General features: G+C 45.1%; 1 protein-coding gene across 8 annotated transcripts in view; it reads left to right on the top strand.

Moving 5' to 3' along the window:
* Window positions 1-9,358: 9,358 nt before the first annotated feature.
* ZMYM2 (zinc finger MYM-type containing 2) overlaps window positions 9,359-15,637 on the top strand; it is an 84,307-nt gene continuing 78,028 nt past the window's right edge. For 3 of the 8 annotated variants that reach the window (XM_040054505.1, XM_040054520.2, XM_040054519.1), the window contains exon 1: window positions 9,410-9,534. The gene's annotated coding sequence lies outside the window, so the exon portion shown is untranslated. Of the gene's footprint in view, window positions 9,535-10,554; window positions 10,613-15,637 lie in introns of those variants that run through there. The other 5 variants (XM_040054517.1, XM_058424287.1, XM_040054525.2 and 2 more) reach the window with 4 other exon arrangements.

A 15,637-nucleotide genomic window follows, 5' to 3' on the forward strand; every position in this document is an offset into this window, starting at 1 on the left:
TCCTGCTTTCATTTGCTATTGGCTAATGTCACCAGAATTTGTTCCATAAACTTGTGAGTTTTGAACTTCTTGGATGAGCCCCAGGGATATAAATTTCCTTTAACAAGTCAGAATTTTTGATGGTTGTTCTTCTGGATTAGTTGAATCCTAGAAGTAACTTGGGAAATTTTAAGAATACAGACATTAAAGCGTTCAAAAAATAGAGAGCACTCAAATTCTGGTTACTTGTGAAAACTTAATTCAAACTCCTGGAAGATACAGTCTTTTTTCTGAGAGAGATCACATTCTGTTTGAACCACAGGCCATTCCTTATTTATCTCAGTACACATGGTATCTAGTGTTCAGAGTAAGAAGAAGACGTGACGTAGCCTGCTGGTTGTATTTACCTTTTCTAGTACAAAAGCTACACAGCACAGTGACTGGGGCACCTGGTTTCATGAAGAAAAAGTGTGTTCTTTGGACAGAAGACTATCTCCTGAACAACTGGATTATCTCCTTGTCTTGTTTCAATGTATCCTGTGTGAGGCCGAATCTCATTTAATTCAGTTTTGGGACAGGCAATGAGAAATAGGTATTTTTCACTTTCTGGGCACCCAGCCTCATGCTGTGAAAACTTCTCAACTGCAAACAAACTTGATGTCAGATGTGATTGCCAAATAAAGTATAGAAATAAATGCTATATCCTTGACAAATGTAGCCATCCAAAACAGGCAGCCAAATAACACATATTTTTGACACTAATTGTATGCTCTCTGTGTATAACATGGGGATAAATGCATTAGTGTTTGTGAGGCTGTCATGTGCTAGCGATAAATGTCAAAGGAACCGTGGAATCATAGAATATCCTGAGTTGGAAGGGACCCATGAGGATCATAAAGTTCAACTCCTGACTGCACACAGGACAACTTAAAAGTTAAATCATATACCGGATGTTGCTGTGGGACACAAAAGAAGGACAAAAGACTAAATATTTTTGGAGGTAAAGAGCATAGAAAAGCTTTATTGTCTAATTCTTACTACCTTTTATAAGGTGTTCTGATACAGATTAACATGATTAACATTATTAGTAAATAGGATCGACACCTCCCTAATCCCATTGGTGAAACTAGAGAAACAGCAAAACACCACCCGGAGAAAGATTGTTTTGAGAAAGGATAGTTGTTTGCTAAGATTGTTTTGAGAAGAAGCTTTCTTGAGAATTTTTCCCTCGGGAAAATTAGCAGCTGTTAGCAGGCTAAAATCTCTTAGACTCAGAAATATCATGCCCACAACTGGAGAGTATTGTTCAAACCCTTCTTGAACACCTACAGGCTTGCAGCCATGAGGACTTCCCTGGAGAGCTTGTTCCAGTGCTTGACCACCCTCTCAGTGAAGAACAACTCCAATCTGAATTTATACCAATGCAGCTCGAAGGTGGGATCACAGGGTGGGGATTTTTGAGTCTGAATCACCATAAGCTGACAAAGTGGGACAAGCAGCTTCCTGTTGAGCTGAACACAGGCAGTGGGACACAAGGATAGGAGACAACAGCTCCAGAGAGCAGAAAGTATAAAAGACAGCTCTTAAAAGCCATGTCACAAATTCGTTGTGATTTTCACTTGGCCTTTTAGAACTGAAGTTGCATGGGGATGTAGGGAATGTTGCACTTCCTAACCTGTAGGCATGAGACTTTGCAAAGTTTTATTGCTTCAATTACTTTTATATATATATAATGCATATTCACTTATTTATGATCAGCAAGAATGCTTCAGAACTAGAAGAAAAGAAATTTTGTGAAAGAAATAGAGTAAGAGCAAGAGATTGGAGGGAAGGTACCTTAAGAGACACTAGAAAGCTCAAAGGAAATGACAAACCCTTGAAAGATCACAAAAATAAAAAGACCACAACAGATTCAGCTCTGGGAGTGACGGTGCACTAGTGAGGGGTCTGAAATTGAGGATAAAGTGCTGTTAATACAAACAAGGATGAAGAAACTGCTTATGTGAAAAAGAGGCTGCACCATGATGACAGACGTTTAAAGAGTAAGAATTTTGGGTTTTGGATCACAAGTCAATGCCCAAGTCTGTAGTCTTTTTAAAGGAAGAAATGGTCGGGTCAGTCAGGAGTCTTCTGAGTGTCATCACGAAATCTCTTTGTGGGAAGCAGGGCTGGAGTCTTCCCATTTGCAAGGCTCTGTGCAGGACATATTCTGAGTCTTGTGGCAAGGAAGGGGCTCTGCTGTTTAGAATACCCATACATCCACCTCACAGTTTAACAAAGCCATTGTGGAAAGGTGCTCTAGTAAATACCCTGGCCGTTCTAAGTTTTCCAAATGGCCTTTTAGAATATAAAAAAGCAGTGCATTAATCCAACCTGATGGTTCTGTTGACTATGGCACAGTCCTCATCCAACAGGAAAGGACAAGTTGCCTAAAAAAGGAACTTTGTTCATTGCTAGAACAGGATCACACACTAAATGAAACTGAAGAAAAATGGCTTTACTTTTAAAATGAAAATGCTCATCCAAAAATTACTGGTTTTTCCAGTTTTTGTCTATGAAGCACATGTCAAAATATTGTCAAACTATCATTACAGTGATTTGCAGTAAGAGAATCTTATTATGATTTCTAATAATTTGATTTTTAAATTAAATTTATTACAAGAAATTTATTAAAGAATGTTTTTAAAACTGACCAAATTTAAGCATTATGAAATAAAATTCACTTGACAATTTTGTCTTTTTCAAGTTTGTTTTTTTCTCTCAGACAGCTCTAAACAATGCTAGTAACCAATTAAAAACTATATTGTGGATCTTACTGAGATAAAGCCGATGCCAGGTCAGCCAAAACCTACTCATTCCTTTTTATATATGTAGTACCACTTCAATTTCACAACTTCAATTTGCAAGCTAATAGTGCTGGTTCAAAAATGGGAAATACATTATTCCCTTGTGCTTCCCACTGCACCCCCTTATCAGGCACTATCACTCATCTGATTGCACATGCAGAAAGATCAACGTGTTGGTCCAACTGAAAATCAGCCAATTTTTAGCTGCAAGAATGCTCATGTCACCACAGAAAGGTGACATAAATTTATAGCTAGTCACTGAGAAGAGGACAGGACTGCTACTTTTGGCAGCAGCTTCATCATGCAGCAACTTGTCTGTGGTGAAACCATGGAGCCTGATCTTACTCAAGTTCCTCAGTATGAGAAATACCAGGATAAAAAAAGGAGTATCATAAGCCAGATTTAATGGAAAGAAACAAGGGTGAAAGTACACAGACTTTTTTCATTCAGCGCTGTTGTTATGCACCCTAGGACAACACCACCGGAGATTTTCAACCTCTTAAGTCGAAAAATCTTGTTTAGGAAACTAGAAAAGATTCAACTTACCAAATCCAGTACTTGATTAATACTTGTGATCAAATAGTTTTTGAGATCCACAAGGGAAAATCTAAAAAGAAATAGGGTTTAGAAAGAATAGGGAATTTTCTTCATATATAGGAATACATACACAGATGCTGCTCCAAAGATAGGTTATGGTAAGATGAGAAGCTAAGTTCATGCAACAACTTCCTCCTGCTGGAATGGAGTCATTCTCTCCTCCTTCAGGCTGCACACTCTTCTGTGCTATCTTTGTGGGGGCTTTGGTACCTGGCTGACACATAAGCCACTTCCACTCACTAAGGTGGCAAAAAGCTATTCGCCTTTTTTTTTTTTTACTTAATTGATTTAGTAGGTTGGAGAACAAACGTTATTAATGGTGGCAGGGCCCCAAAAATAGCTGAATGTCATAGCTGACAGCTTTCCTCAGCAAAATGTCACTAAACCAACATGAAATCATGCTATTTTAGACTTGGACTTACAGTTTGAGGACAGGACAGTATAGAAAAACTGGTTGTAGAAAATGATCCTGAAAGTTGATGTTGTGTAGATTGTATGGAAAGAAGACAAAAGCTGGTCTGTATCTAAACTCCTTGATTTCATAAGGCAAATTTTGGTAAACTATGACCTAGTTAATCAAGTCAACTGAATGGAGGAGCTCAGAAGTTTGAAACGAAAATTATTTGCTCTTTTTTAAAGGGGCAGGTGCTAAGACAGTTCATTAAAAGAATCATTAAATAGAGTGCTTTTGGGGAAAGAGGGACTGAGCAGCAGAAGAGTTTTGCTACACATTGAGAATCACAGAGATAATTTCCTTCATTTTCCAGAGCAAAATGAAAGAAATTGCAGCAGGTAGTATCAAACAGGAGAGTACCAAAATGAATAGTGTCTTCGAGTAGATTTCTTTAGGAATTTTTCCTGGGATTGATCTTACTGTTTGGCAAAGAAGAGAAAATAAATTTATTGCAGTGGCTGGTTTCACAAAACTAGGCAGCATCATCAACAGAGCTGCAGTGGGATGTCATATGGAAAAAACAATGAATGACCTTGATGATTGAACTAATGGAAACAAAACAAATTGCTATAATACAAAATGCAAGGTCATGCACTTGGAGGCTAACAAAAAAAAATTTGCTGTTAATGGAGAACTTTCCCAGTAACTGAGTGGCAGAAAAGAACATAGGTACCAGTAGAATAGATGGTGGTTACCTAACGTACTTATGCAAAAAGGCAACTACACACCCAAGACCGTAGTATTTAATGGAAATATTGATCTACTATACAATGTAGAAATTTAGCCTAAAATGGATTATTATCGGAATTTGAACTCACATTCAGACAGATGAGCTCAGACTGGGATAGGTAGCAATAAATCCTAGTAGAATGACCAATGAACTGGAGATCTGTTGAGCAAGAAGACACTAAAAAATCTGTACTTAGTCTAGCAGAAGGAAGGCTGAAAGGGAATATGACGGCTGTCTATAAATATATCAGGGCTAAACACCAGGGAGGGAGAAGAGCTATTTGAGCCAAAGGATGAATATTGGCACAAAAACAAATGGATTCTTGAATAAATTTAGTCTGAAAATTAGAAGGAGTTTTCTAACCACCAAAACAATGAAGTTCTGGGACAGATTTGCAACAGAAGTAGGGGGTAAACGTATCAGGCTACCATTAAGATGGGGCTTGAAAAGTTTCTGCAAGGGATTATATGACACAGTTTCCTCTAATAGCAAGGTAGTGGACTCCGTAACCTAGGAAATCTCTTTCAGTTTTAAGATCCTATCTTCTGTTTTGTAATACCATTTCTCCATTAAGACAAGAGATTTATCTAACTAAAATCCTCAAATGTTTAAAAATGAATAAAAATTGTTTTGCAAGCAAAGATTGTGTTGATTATTGTAAACCCTCTTAAAATTATTTCAGAAGAATAATTGGTAGGTATTACATTCCTATTCTTTCAGTAGGGGAATGTCTTCTGTGGGGAAGTTGCCCAGATCAAAACATAAGTTGTTATTTACTGTTCCAAAACTTAAATATGGGATGTGACATAAAGGTCATTTGAAGGCATATTATATTATGCAATGAATGATAATCTTATAGGATAGGATATATTGTCTCCTTATTTAACCTTTAATAGATCTCTTTTCATTAAATAATCTGCAACTTAAACAGCTGAATGCAATCTGCTTAGAGATACATACTTATTTATTTATAAATCTTACAAAATGTATCTGTAGTTCAACAACCATAATGAAAACAACAGGTAATGTTTTGTACAAAGCTTTTTTTTTTTTTTTTTTTTGTAATTTAAAAAAAATTCTATGGGTTCTGTTATGCAGAGTACAAACACACAGATATGGTATCATGGAATCATAGGTTGGAAGGGGACCTTGAAGACCACCTGGTTCCAACCCCTGTAGCATGGGCACCTTCCACTAGTCCAGGTTGCTCAAAGCCCCATTGAACCTGGCCTTGAACATGGCCGGAGGTGGGGCATCCACAGCTTCCCTGGGCAACCTGTTCCAGAGCCTCACCGCCCTCCTAGTCAAGAGTTTTTTCGTAAGTGTCTTTTCATTAAGAGCTTTATTCTACAAAGAGTAACTGCTATGCTTGATGAAACTCAAAAATCAGAACACTGACAGAAGCCTTAGATAATAAAACAAAAATGATGAAGTTGTTACTTATCATAGGTGTTTTAAGATTCTGCTTTCTTTTGTTCGATTTTTTGTTTTTCTTTTCCATACACTACTATTTCTTGAAGTTGTGTTGAGCAAACACTAGTCGACCAGAATTCCATCATGCAGTGACATCATCCCATACAGTTCATTCACATCTTCTCCTTTGTGATGGCCAAGAAGGACTGAGGATAAGTAGATAAAGAAGTGAGATTAAGGACAGAAAAGAAAGAGAAATACTGAGAAAAAATGGTAGGGGAATAAAGAAAAGTTGCTCTAAGTCTAGAACAAATGCCACTACTCTTTACTACAGATAAATAATGCTGGCAGCAGGAGGCAGCTTTAAACTATGTTCATTCTGTTCCTACAATACAATAGGCATCACTTGAAGGTTGGCTTACTAAGTGCTTTTAAGATTTCTGCTCAAACATAAACTTTACAGAATACATCAGATTACTCCCTCTCAGTTCAAATACAGTCGACTGCTTTTTGAGAAAATATTCCTCCATGACAGAGAGAAGGATGTCACTCTTTTTGTAAGTTGATGAACAAACTGTTGGCTCAGCCTTGTTGAATTTATCTACTCCCAGTAGATATTTGACATTTTCTAGTAAGGTTACTCACATCAGGCCTGTCCATGAAAGCAGGGGTGTGGAGCCTATAAATATATATGCTTCTGTTCTCTGGTGTTCATGAAGAGATTTTGGTGCTTAGCATTTGAGCTAATGCTAACTCTTTCAAACCATAAAAAAGAATTACTCTATATGAATTATTCTTAAAAGTAATCTGAATTATACATGGTTCTAGAGGAAGAGGGAAAGGAATTTATGTGGGTGCCTGAAGTTTTTGTCCTTTTTTCTGATGTCAGTTGAAAAAACAAAGGAAAAATCGCGGTGTATTTATTTATTTTTGGCTTTATTTCAACATATGACTTTAAAACTATGGTTACATGTCTATAGGAGGCAACAGTTCTGGAGCTATAAACTTTAATATATAAACACATTTCATACTGTTCCAAAAGTGCAAGCAAAACCATTAAATTTTGTTTGAGCTGCATAATCCAAAACATCAATGAAAATGTTCTATTGCTACATAATAGTCCTAGATAACACTGTTAGGTAATGTCTCTTGCTAGGGCAGCAGCAAGATAAAAAGTATTCTCCAGTTACGTTTTTTAATGACTACTAAGAGTGATAGGTTTCTCTTAATGTGTTCTTGATTAGAAAAACACTTGTTTTCTACCATCCATTGCCAGCGCTTAAGTCCTCTTGAATTTCTTTCTGAACTCCCTGAGAACTTAAATGCTTATGGATAAGCACTGCTGTAGAACAAAAGGCAACTTCCTGAGACATACGACTAGGAATGTTGGTAAATATGTAATATGGAGGACAAGTTAAAATGGCTTTGAGTTTCACCAACCTAGAAGATATTTCAGGCTAATGATGAAGTTGTACAGGGGCCAGCTGACTTGATGGAGTGAATGGGATTCAATGTTGAAATTTCAACAGCTTTCTGGTTACATAATGAGTGTGATACCACAGATCAAATATATTTAAACTTATAGGGGAACTTCGAGACCTTCAAAATGGGTGATGATGCATCTCCATGTTCACATGGCACTTTCCTCCTTGACAGTGGTTATATTAAAGCTGTGTTGCCATCGGCTCACATATTTTTTTGCAGGCATGAGCAGGCTGCTGCCAGCCCTGAGGGAATTCGGTCCTTCCAGACCAAGTAGCCCTTCCAAGCTTCATCTGATGAGCAGTATGTCTTGAAAAAAAAAAAAGCCCTAAAAACCAACAAAACCAAACCCACATTAATTCCACTCAACAACACACCGTAACAGCGCCGGATAAGCTTTTGGCTTGAGTTGTTGACTGGACCCTGTGTCTCCGAGCGCTATCATTAAAAAGAAATTAGATGCCTTGTTGTGACAATGGATGATAGAAAATTTCTCGTCCCTCCCACACATGAAAATTATTAGCCAAACACATCAAAGGTGGTGGAGAGAGCAGACATCCCTTCAATGACCCCTGCGCCGCCGTGAGGAAGGCTGTCCCTCAGGCTGATCCCGCGGGAGGCTCCAGCTCCCGACTGGAAATGGCGCCAGCCGCTGAAACCTTGCGCACGCCAAGAGGCTCTCTGTGCCCGGGGGAAGCTGCTCCGCGTGCTTGACACGGATTGATCCCGCCTAGAGGAGGCAGCGCGGGTACCGCGCTCTCTCTCTCCCTCTTCTGGGCACAGTAGGATGGGTGGCTGGGGCAGAGCGGGACCAGCGCGCCAGAGCGGCGGCTGCGCTCCCCTGGTCCTCGAAGGAGCGGGCGCTGGTGCCATGGCCAGCGCGGGGGAAGGAGCCGCGCAAGGGAAGAGCGCATCCTCCATTTTGGCGAAGGGCGGGCGGAGAGTTGGCTCCCGGCGCCTGGCCGGAGCACTTGTCCCCACCCCGCGGGGTACCCCGCTCTTTTTCCCGCGGGGAAGCCGGACGGAGGATCTTCAAATGGACGCCCCGCTGCGCCTCACGTTGGTTCGAATTGGTACCAAGCTCCCCGCAGCGGCTTCCGACAAAATGGAGGACGCCACCACCACTGCCACCACCACCACTACCACCACCACCAGCTCCTCCAGGAGCCATGTCGGCGGCTGATATGGCGCCCTCCCCCTCGGCGGGCGGGGGCAGCAAGGCGTCCTCGGCTGAGGAGGCGCTGCTCGGCGGGGCAGGCTGCGGGGATGCGGGCCAGACGCCCTCCCTAGGAGACGTGAACTCTCTTTTCCCTCTGGGAAGGCACCCATTACCCATGCTCTGGCCATCATGGGAATGGCCCCAGGTTCAAAGCACTGGGGAGGGAAGGAGCGGAGTGGGACCCCTCGTAGAAGCACTGCCAGCCCCTAATGGCTCGGCGGCGGGCGACGGAGCGGGAGAGACGAACCCGCGCCCCACGGTCGGAGCGGCGGCGCCCGCAGGGACCGAGCGCACGGCCGGGACGGCCAGCGCACCCTGTCCGCGGCCGGCGGGGCGCAGCCGGCTCGGCGGCACCGAGAACTTCTGCAACTTGCCGCTGTCTAAAAGCGGCGCGGGGAGCGCCAGCGCAACCCTCGGGCACGGGTAACGAGCCGGTCGGTGGGCAGCGATCCGGGTTCCATCAAACCTGATGGATCAAAGTGGGAAGAACCTCAAGCATGGCCAGGAGGAAGATTGGCAGTTTATAGGGTCAACCGGCTGCGGGCGGCTCTGATGGATGGGCGGCGCACCCACTCGGATAGCCCAGCGCCAGAGCCCGCCCTCTGGGAAAGCCAATGCCGGGGCAGGGAGGCGGATCTCCCCGAGCTCCCTTGGCCCGGTTCCTCCTCCCCTTCGCCCGGTTCCTCCTCCCCTTCGCCAGCAGCTGCGCTTCGCCCGGGACTGGACCGAGTTAGAGTTGAGGCGCCGGAGGAGTAGCGCAGAGTGCGTGCGTCCCCCGCGGGGGGGTCCGTGCCCGCAGGCTGTGGGGAACCGGGTAAGGCGGGGGCGCGGGGCGCTGCGCCTCACCGGGGCGGGCTGGCGGGGGGCTGGCGGCGCTCAGCTGCCCCCAGGGCGGGGATGGGAGAGCAGCCACCGTGCCTCCCAGCTACCCGGGCGAAGTACCCCGCGGTGCCGCTGCCGCGCCGCCACCTCTGGCAGCGGGGGTGCGGGCGACACCGGGGGCAGTCCGGCGCGTAACCATCGCGCCGCGGAGGGGGGCGGTGGGGGTAAATGGGGGGCGCCCGGGGGCAGCCCCGAAGGGGGGGGCAGGGGCATTTGGGGGAAGGGCCGGGTCTGCTCTAGCGCCTCCTATTTTAACTCTCTCCCTTCCCTTCGCCGCCGGGCCCTCGGCTGTTGTTCTGCCCCGGTGCCTCCCCCACCCACCGCCCTCGCCTCCCCCCCGCGGGTGCCTCCCTCCCCTTCTCTCCCCTTCCCTGCCCGGCGCTCCGCGGCTTCTGCCGCCGCCGCTGCTCCCCTCCCGTATTGTTCGGCTGGGTCCTTCTAATGGCGGACAGGAGGCGGTAGTGCTGCTGGCCGACTGCAGGGGGGCAAACCCGAGACCAGGGGCAACTGCCGGGCGGGAAGCGCGGGCGCTCTCCCGGCGCCGGGCCGCTGCCGCTGAGGGCCCCGCGGCCCCCCGAGCGCCTGTTTAGGGCTGATAGGGCAGGTTCGCAGGTAACACTCGCTGCTCCCCGCCGTGTGTGCCACCGCTGCCTCTGTCCCCCGCACTCGCGGCAGAAGCCCCCGGTGCGGCGGCGCCCGGGAGGGCTCCTTGTCCCTCCTTCCTTCAGCGGGGACAAGCGGCGTGGGTGTGCCGTGAGGAGTACCCCACCGCCCCCGGGGAGGGCAGCGAATTTATTTCTTTGTTTATTTATTTATTTATTTGAAAGATTGGGATTAAAGGGAAGTGGTGAGTGATGCAGGCAGTACCTGCCCTGGCCAGGCGATGGAAACGCTCCTTGGGGGCGCTGCCTGATCCTCGCTGCCCCCTGTTAACCCCGTGTCTTTCCCTTAGGCGCCAGCCCAGTTTGGTGCAGCCTTGGCAGCGACCAACAAGGAGAGGGAGCTCCATTGTGAGTGCTATTTGTGTATCTGTTTCTGCCTTCGCTAGACCTGCTTACAGCGGGCCCGAGCCATTCCCCCCACCCCGTATTCTCCGGGAGCAGGGGTGGAATGAGGTCCCTCAAGGGCTGGGTGGGGAAATTCCTGGGTCCAGCAGCTGCTGCCCTGGGGCGAAGCCCCAGTAATGGCTGTGAGGCGGCTCCTCCTCGGGGTGGGCGCTGCTGCTGCAGGCATCGCTCCTGCAATACCAACTCCGGCAGGCAGACGACGGGCTGCTGCTGCTCACGTTACCCGGCTCGGGAGGGAGGAGGAGGAGGGCATATTTCGGGTGCCCTCTAGAGTTCTGGAGCGTGCATGAAAATCCCTGACAAGACACCTTCGGCCATCTTGAATTTTTTTTTCTCCCCTCATTGCTCGAATCGCGTGTCCCGCGGGTCATCTCGAAGCTTAGAAGAGGCATGGGAGGTTTAAAATCACGCAGCAGTTTGCGATGGAGGGGCGCACTCCATCATCTCTTTGTGCATTCAGGCTGGTTCTCTACGCCCACAGATTTGTTTGGGTGGTTTCGTTGGGTTCCTTGGCTGGGCTTCTGAGCCATCCGCTTTCCCCCTTCCCCGAAAAGCTGGAGGACACCGGCGAAACCCACAGGTTCTCAAAAGCGAGCATTTTTGGTGTTTAGTCTGCGTGGGATTTTGAGAGCAGATTTTGATCTCCGTTGGGTGTTAGGTTGGCTATGGAGAGGCTTGTTGCCAATCCCTATGGGGAGGGCTGGAATGTAACTTGACTCTGGTTTCTGCCCTTGTTAATATTGGGGCTGTTTTTTAGCTGCATGGGGGATCCCGGAATCGCCAAGTAGCGCGGCGAAGTGAGGCTGCGAGCGCCCGGGAGAGGCCCGGGAGCTGCCGCGCTGGGCCCGGGCGCGGTGCGCGGGCCGTGCCGCCAGAGGCGCCGGCGGGCAGCGCGGCGGCTCCGCTGGGAACGTGCAGCTCGAGAACAAAACAAAAAGGCAGCGCCTGCCTTGCGTTCTGGGTCCTTCGCTTGGGTACAGCACGGATTCAGGTGTTGCAGTCTTCCCCACCGCTCGTCTCTTGAATTTTTTTTTCTTCCCGTTTATTTCTCTCCCTTGCCGTTTTACGTGGTAGATTTTCCAGATTCGCAAGGCTTGCAACTTAGTCACTTTTTGGTGGCTTATGTATACAAAGAATGAGCGATTCACTGCAAAACCTCACTGCTTAGGATGAGGGCATCAGATCTGGATTTATTCTGAGCATCTAAAATTACGAACCACATCAAAGACTTGTAAGAGTTTGCATGGCGTGTTGTCATTAATAAAGTGGTCTGTTCCAACCCTTGACTTGCTACAGCAGTTTAAAATTTTTAATAGTAATTATTTAACTTACCATATCTTGGATGCAAGGCTACCATTTAATTTTACTTCTGATTCATTATGCATTCCAGTCTAACAGCTGTTCTCTTTTTTTTGATGATCCTTCATGTCAAAGTTAATTCTAGAAGCAATCAAGGCAAATAATGCTTTGGAAGGAGGGGACTCGTGTACTGGAGCTGGTTTGACAAAAATTATTTCAGCTTTGTGTGGCTGCTTATGATAAGATGAGAATACTGCCAAGAACAGCTGTATAGCTAAGATTCTGTAAACGTCTTGCACAAAAGCATTCTGGTGGGTGGCACATTGTCCTCCTCCAGCTGTGATGATGGTGGCACAGCCTTCTTATCGCATGTGATAGGACCGTGCTGTTCTGGGAAGGAATGTATTTGGTGCTTAGTGCTGCAAGGTCAACTCTAGGAACCAAACTCACCAGCCACGTTATTAGGCGGTTAAACTAAGTAACCTGTTTTAATAGAAGGCTGTCTTAATTAGAGCAATAAACTCACTTTATTATCTACTAAATTTGCTTTATATTATTGTTATTAATCCTCTTAGACCTCAAATATATGATTGCATTCTTCTGTTGCTTGCCCTGTAATAACATGCCAAGAGGGATTTGCATCAGCAAGAATGTCAAAGTGGCAGTGAAAAAGTGAAAGCAAGTTTCTTTGTCTTTTGTAGAGCTTGTTCAAGTATACAGAGGGATTTGGTATAAAGCTGGTACAATGTCTTTCAGATTTTTGCTGGGGTTGTTTAGGTTTTGGTTTTTATGGTCCTGCAGCGTCATGAATCGTCTTGTATTGTTTAAGAAGTTTTCATTTTGGTTTTGAGGACTAGGTACAGAATTACTCAAGTTCAGTCACATTGTTTGAATTTGCACTCAATTGATATACCCTGCAACAAAAGCGTTATGGGGAGTTCTGTTAAGAACGTGTACCAAGAATTGCTGCTAATGGGGAACTCACTGTTCATGGAGAACTATTTATTTTTTACATCACAATTAACAATGAACTCAGCTGTTTTATGGAAAGGGATTGAAATTTGAGTTCACAAGAGTTCAAAAGGCTACTTGTGTCCCATCTGAGAAGTTTGAGGTTATAGTTGCATTAAGAGGACCTTAAAAGCCCCCTATGTTGCAGTGGAGTTTTGTGTCCACTGAAATTGTGTTTAACTCCACAGCTCTTTTCAAATTCTTCTTAGCTTTGTTTCATTTATTTAATCTTAGTAGTTGAATGTTCTTTGTGGCTAACTGGGTTGCTTACACATTAGAGTTCAGATGAAGCTTAGCTTGTATTCCATATTTATAGCTTGCCCTATGTGCTGCTGGCAGTAGATGCCGACTTGATGTATGAATGATTTACTCAATTTAGATGCTACTATGTATATTTTTCATTTTGGACCAAAATTTGCAAGTTTGTCAGATAGTGTTCTGTGCTTCTAAGAGAAATTTTTGGTAGAAGGCAGAAGTGTGAGACTTGGAATACAGTTGCATGTTATGGCCTCTTCAGTTAGGACTTTCATTGTATTGAGTTTTACATCGTAGTTTTTCAGCTGCGCAGTGGATTCCAGCTCCTCCCGTTTGCTGCCTGTGCTGTGTGTATTGGTGCACCACAGCCTTCATCGGGACTGCTCATCCTGCCACCTATTTTGGGAGAGAAGTGCTGATTCATGGTGTGACTGTTCTCAGGTGTTTCTGTGGTTTCTAATGCACAAACAAGCTTTGTGTCTTTGCTGCATGTGAATCTCTATCCCATACCCCCTACTCAGATGGTTAAACAGCATTTTTTGCTGCTGTGGTTGGCTTGATTGAATACAATCCAGTGTGTGCCCAGGTGGCCAAGAAGGCCGATGGCATCCTGGCCTGGGTCAGCCGTGGTGTGGCCAGCAGGAGCAGGGCAGTGACCCTCCCCCTGCCCTGGGCACTGCTGAGGCCACACCTCAAATCCTGTGTTCAGTTCTGGGCCCCTCACTGCAAGAAAGACATTGAGGGGCTGCAGCGTGTCCAGAGAAGGGCAGCGGAGCTGGGGAAGGGTCTGGAGCACAAGTGCTGTGAGGAGCAGCTGAGGGAGCTGGGGGTGTTCAGCCTGGAGAAAAGGAGGCTCAGGGGGGACCTCACTGCTCTCTGTAAGTGCCTGAAAGGAGGGTGCAGCCAGGTGGGGGTCGACCTCTTCTCCCAGGCAACAAGTGACAGGGACAAGATGGTCTCAAGTTGCACCAGAGGAGGTTTAGATTGGATATTTGGGAAAATTTTTCGCTGGAAGAGTTGTCAAGCATAGAAACATGCTTCCAGGAAAGCGGTGGAATTGTCATCCCTGGAAGTAATTAAAAGTTGTGTAGGTGAGAAACTTAGGGACATTGTTTTTTGGTGAACATGGTGATGCCAGTTTAATGGTTGGACTTGATCCTAAAATGTTTTCTAACTTAAATGATTCTGATTTCAATGCCACTTATTTATACTTAAATGATTTTAACAGTTTAAGGGTTTTCTTCTCCATGAACTTCCAGAAGTTATCAATTTTATATGCATTCTGTGAAACTCAGTGCCACTAGAGTTCAATAGGACACACACACACAAAGAGTTTGATTACATGTATGTGTGTATAAGAACATCAACATTTGCAATAGATGAGATCAGTGACTGTCCTTTATGGACGGGGTCCACAGAGGCTTTCTTGTGCCTCCACCGGAAGTATCTCATGGACTGGATATGTTAATGATGAAAGCTGTTTTCTTGCTTCAGTTTCCTGTCAGAACAAAATTATTTCGGTCAATGGTTATAATGCAGGTTTTATTAGTCCAATGTAAGTAAAATCTGCAGAGATTATTAACTTTTGTGCTCAAGTTACAGTTTCCAGTGATAAGAGTGCCACCAACATATTTCTCAAATTGCTCTTGATTCAGAGGGCATTTGTACTTAGTAAATTTATTCTCATGCTTAAGTGCTTAATTTTTGTCCATGTTTCCTAAATTTTTTGAGATTAGCTTTACTGTCTGTGGCTTCTTTCTTTGGTCCTTTCTCACCATCAGCTGTTAGAGAATAATCTTACAGGCACAGTCCCTGCTCATCAGTTTTACCCCCAGCACATGCTAACCAGGATGTCATCTCAGTTCCACCATTTTTCCGTGGAATAGTTTGTACAAAATAGCCATGTGTGCTCGGCGCACGCTGCCAGTTGGGCACTGATGGCCAGCTTAGATACTGCTGCTTAGATAATTGAACCTGAGTTACTGATGTAACTTTGGCTGGGCCAGATCATTAGGAGAGATCAGTGGCATTATGGAAGAGTTTGTGTTGGTTTCTATATTTAGTTTCCTCTAATCTTTTGCTTTGAAAGATGGCATTGAAGAAGGTAGAAAATCATGCACATAGGATTGTATGGGTTGTGCTAAATTTTACTAATTGAGGGCTGCTTACAGCTCACAGTCAGTCCAAGAAACGTGGATGTCTTTGTTTTTCTCCTGCAGGCTTTGGTTGGAAGTGTATTGGCATTTTACCTTTCTTTAGGCTCTTCTGCGCAATGCAACCATACTGAATATTAAAAAAGTTAATCAATTTGAGTTAAGTTATAGTGCAACTATGCTTTCTCTTTTGCTTTTCGTTTTCCCCTCTCCTTAAAAGTAACCTTGGTGAAAACGTTACTTCTTTTTG

This window comes from Hirundo rustica, chromosome 2 (assembly GCF_015227805.2).
Source record: "Hirundo rustica isolate bHirRus1 chromosome 2, bHirRus1.pri.v3, whole genome shotgun sequence".
Classification (NCBI taxonomy): domain Eukaryota; kingdom Metazoa; phylum Chordata; class Aves; order Passeriformes; family Hirundinidae; genus Hirundo; species Hirundo rustica.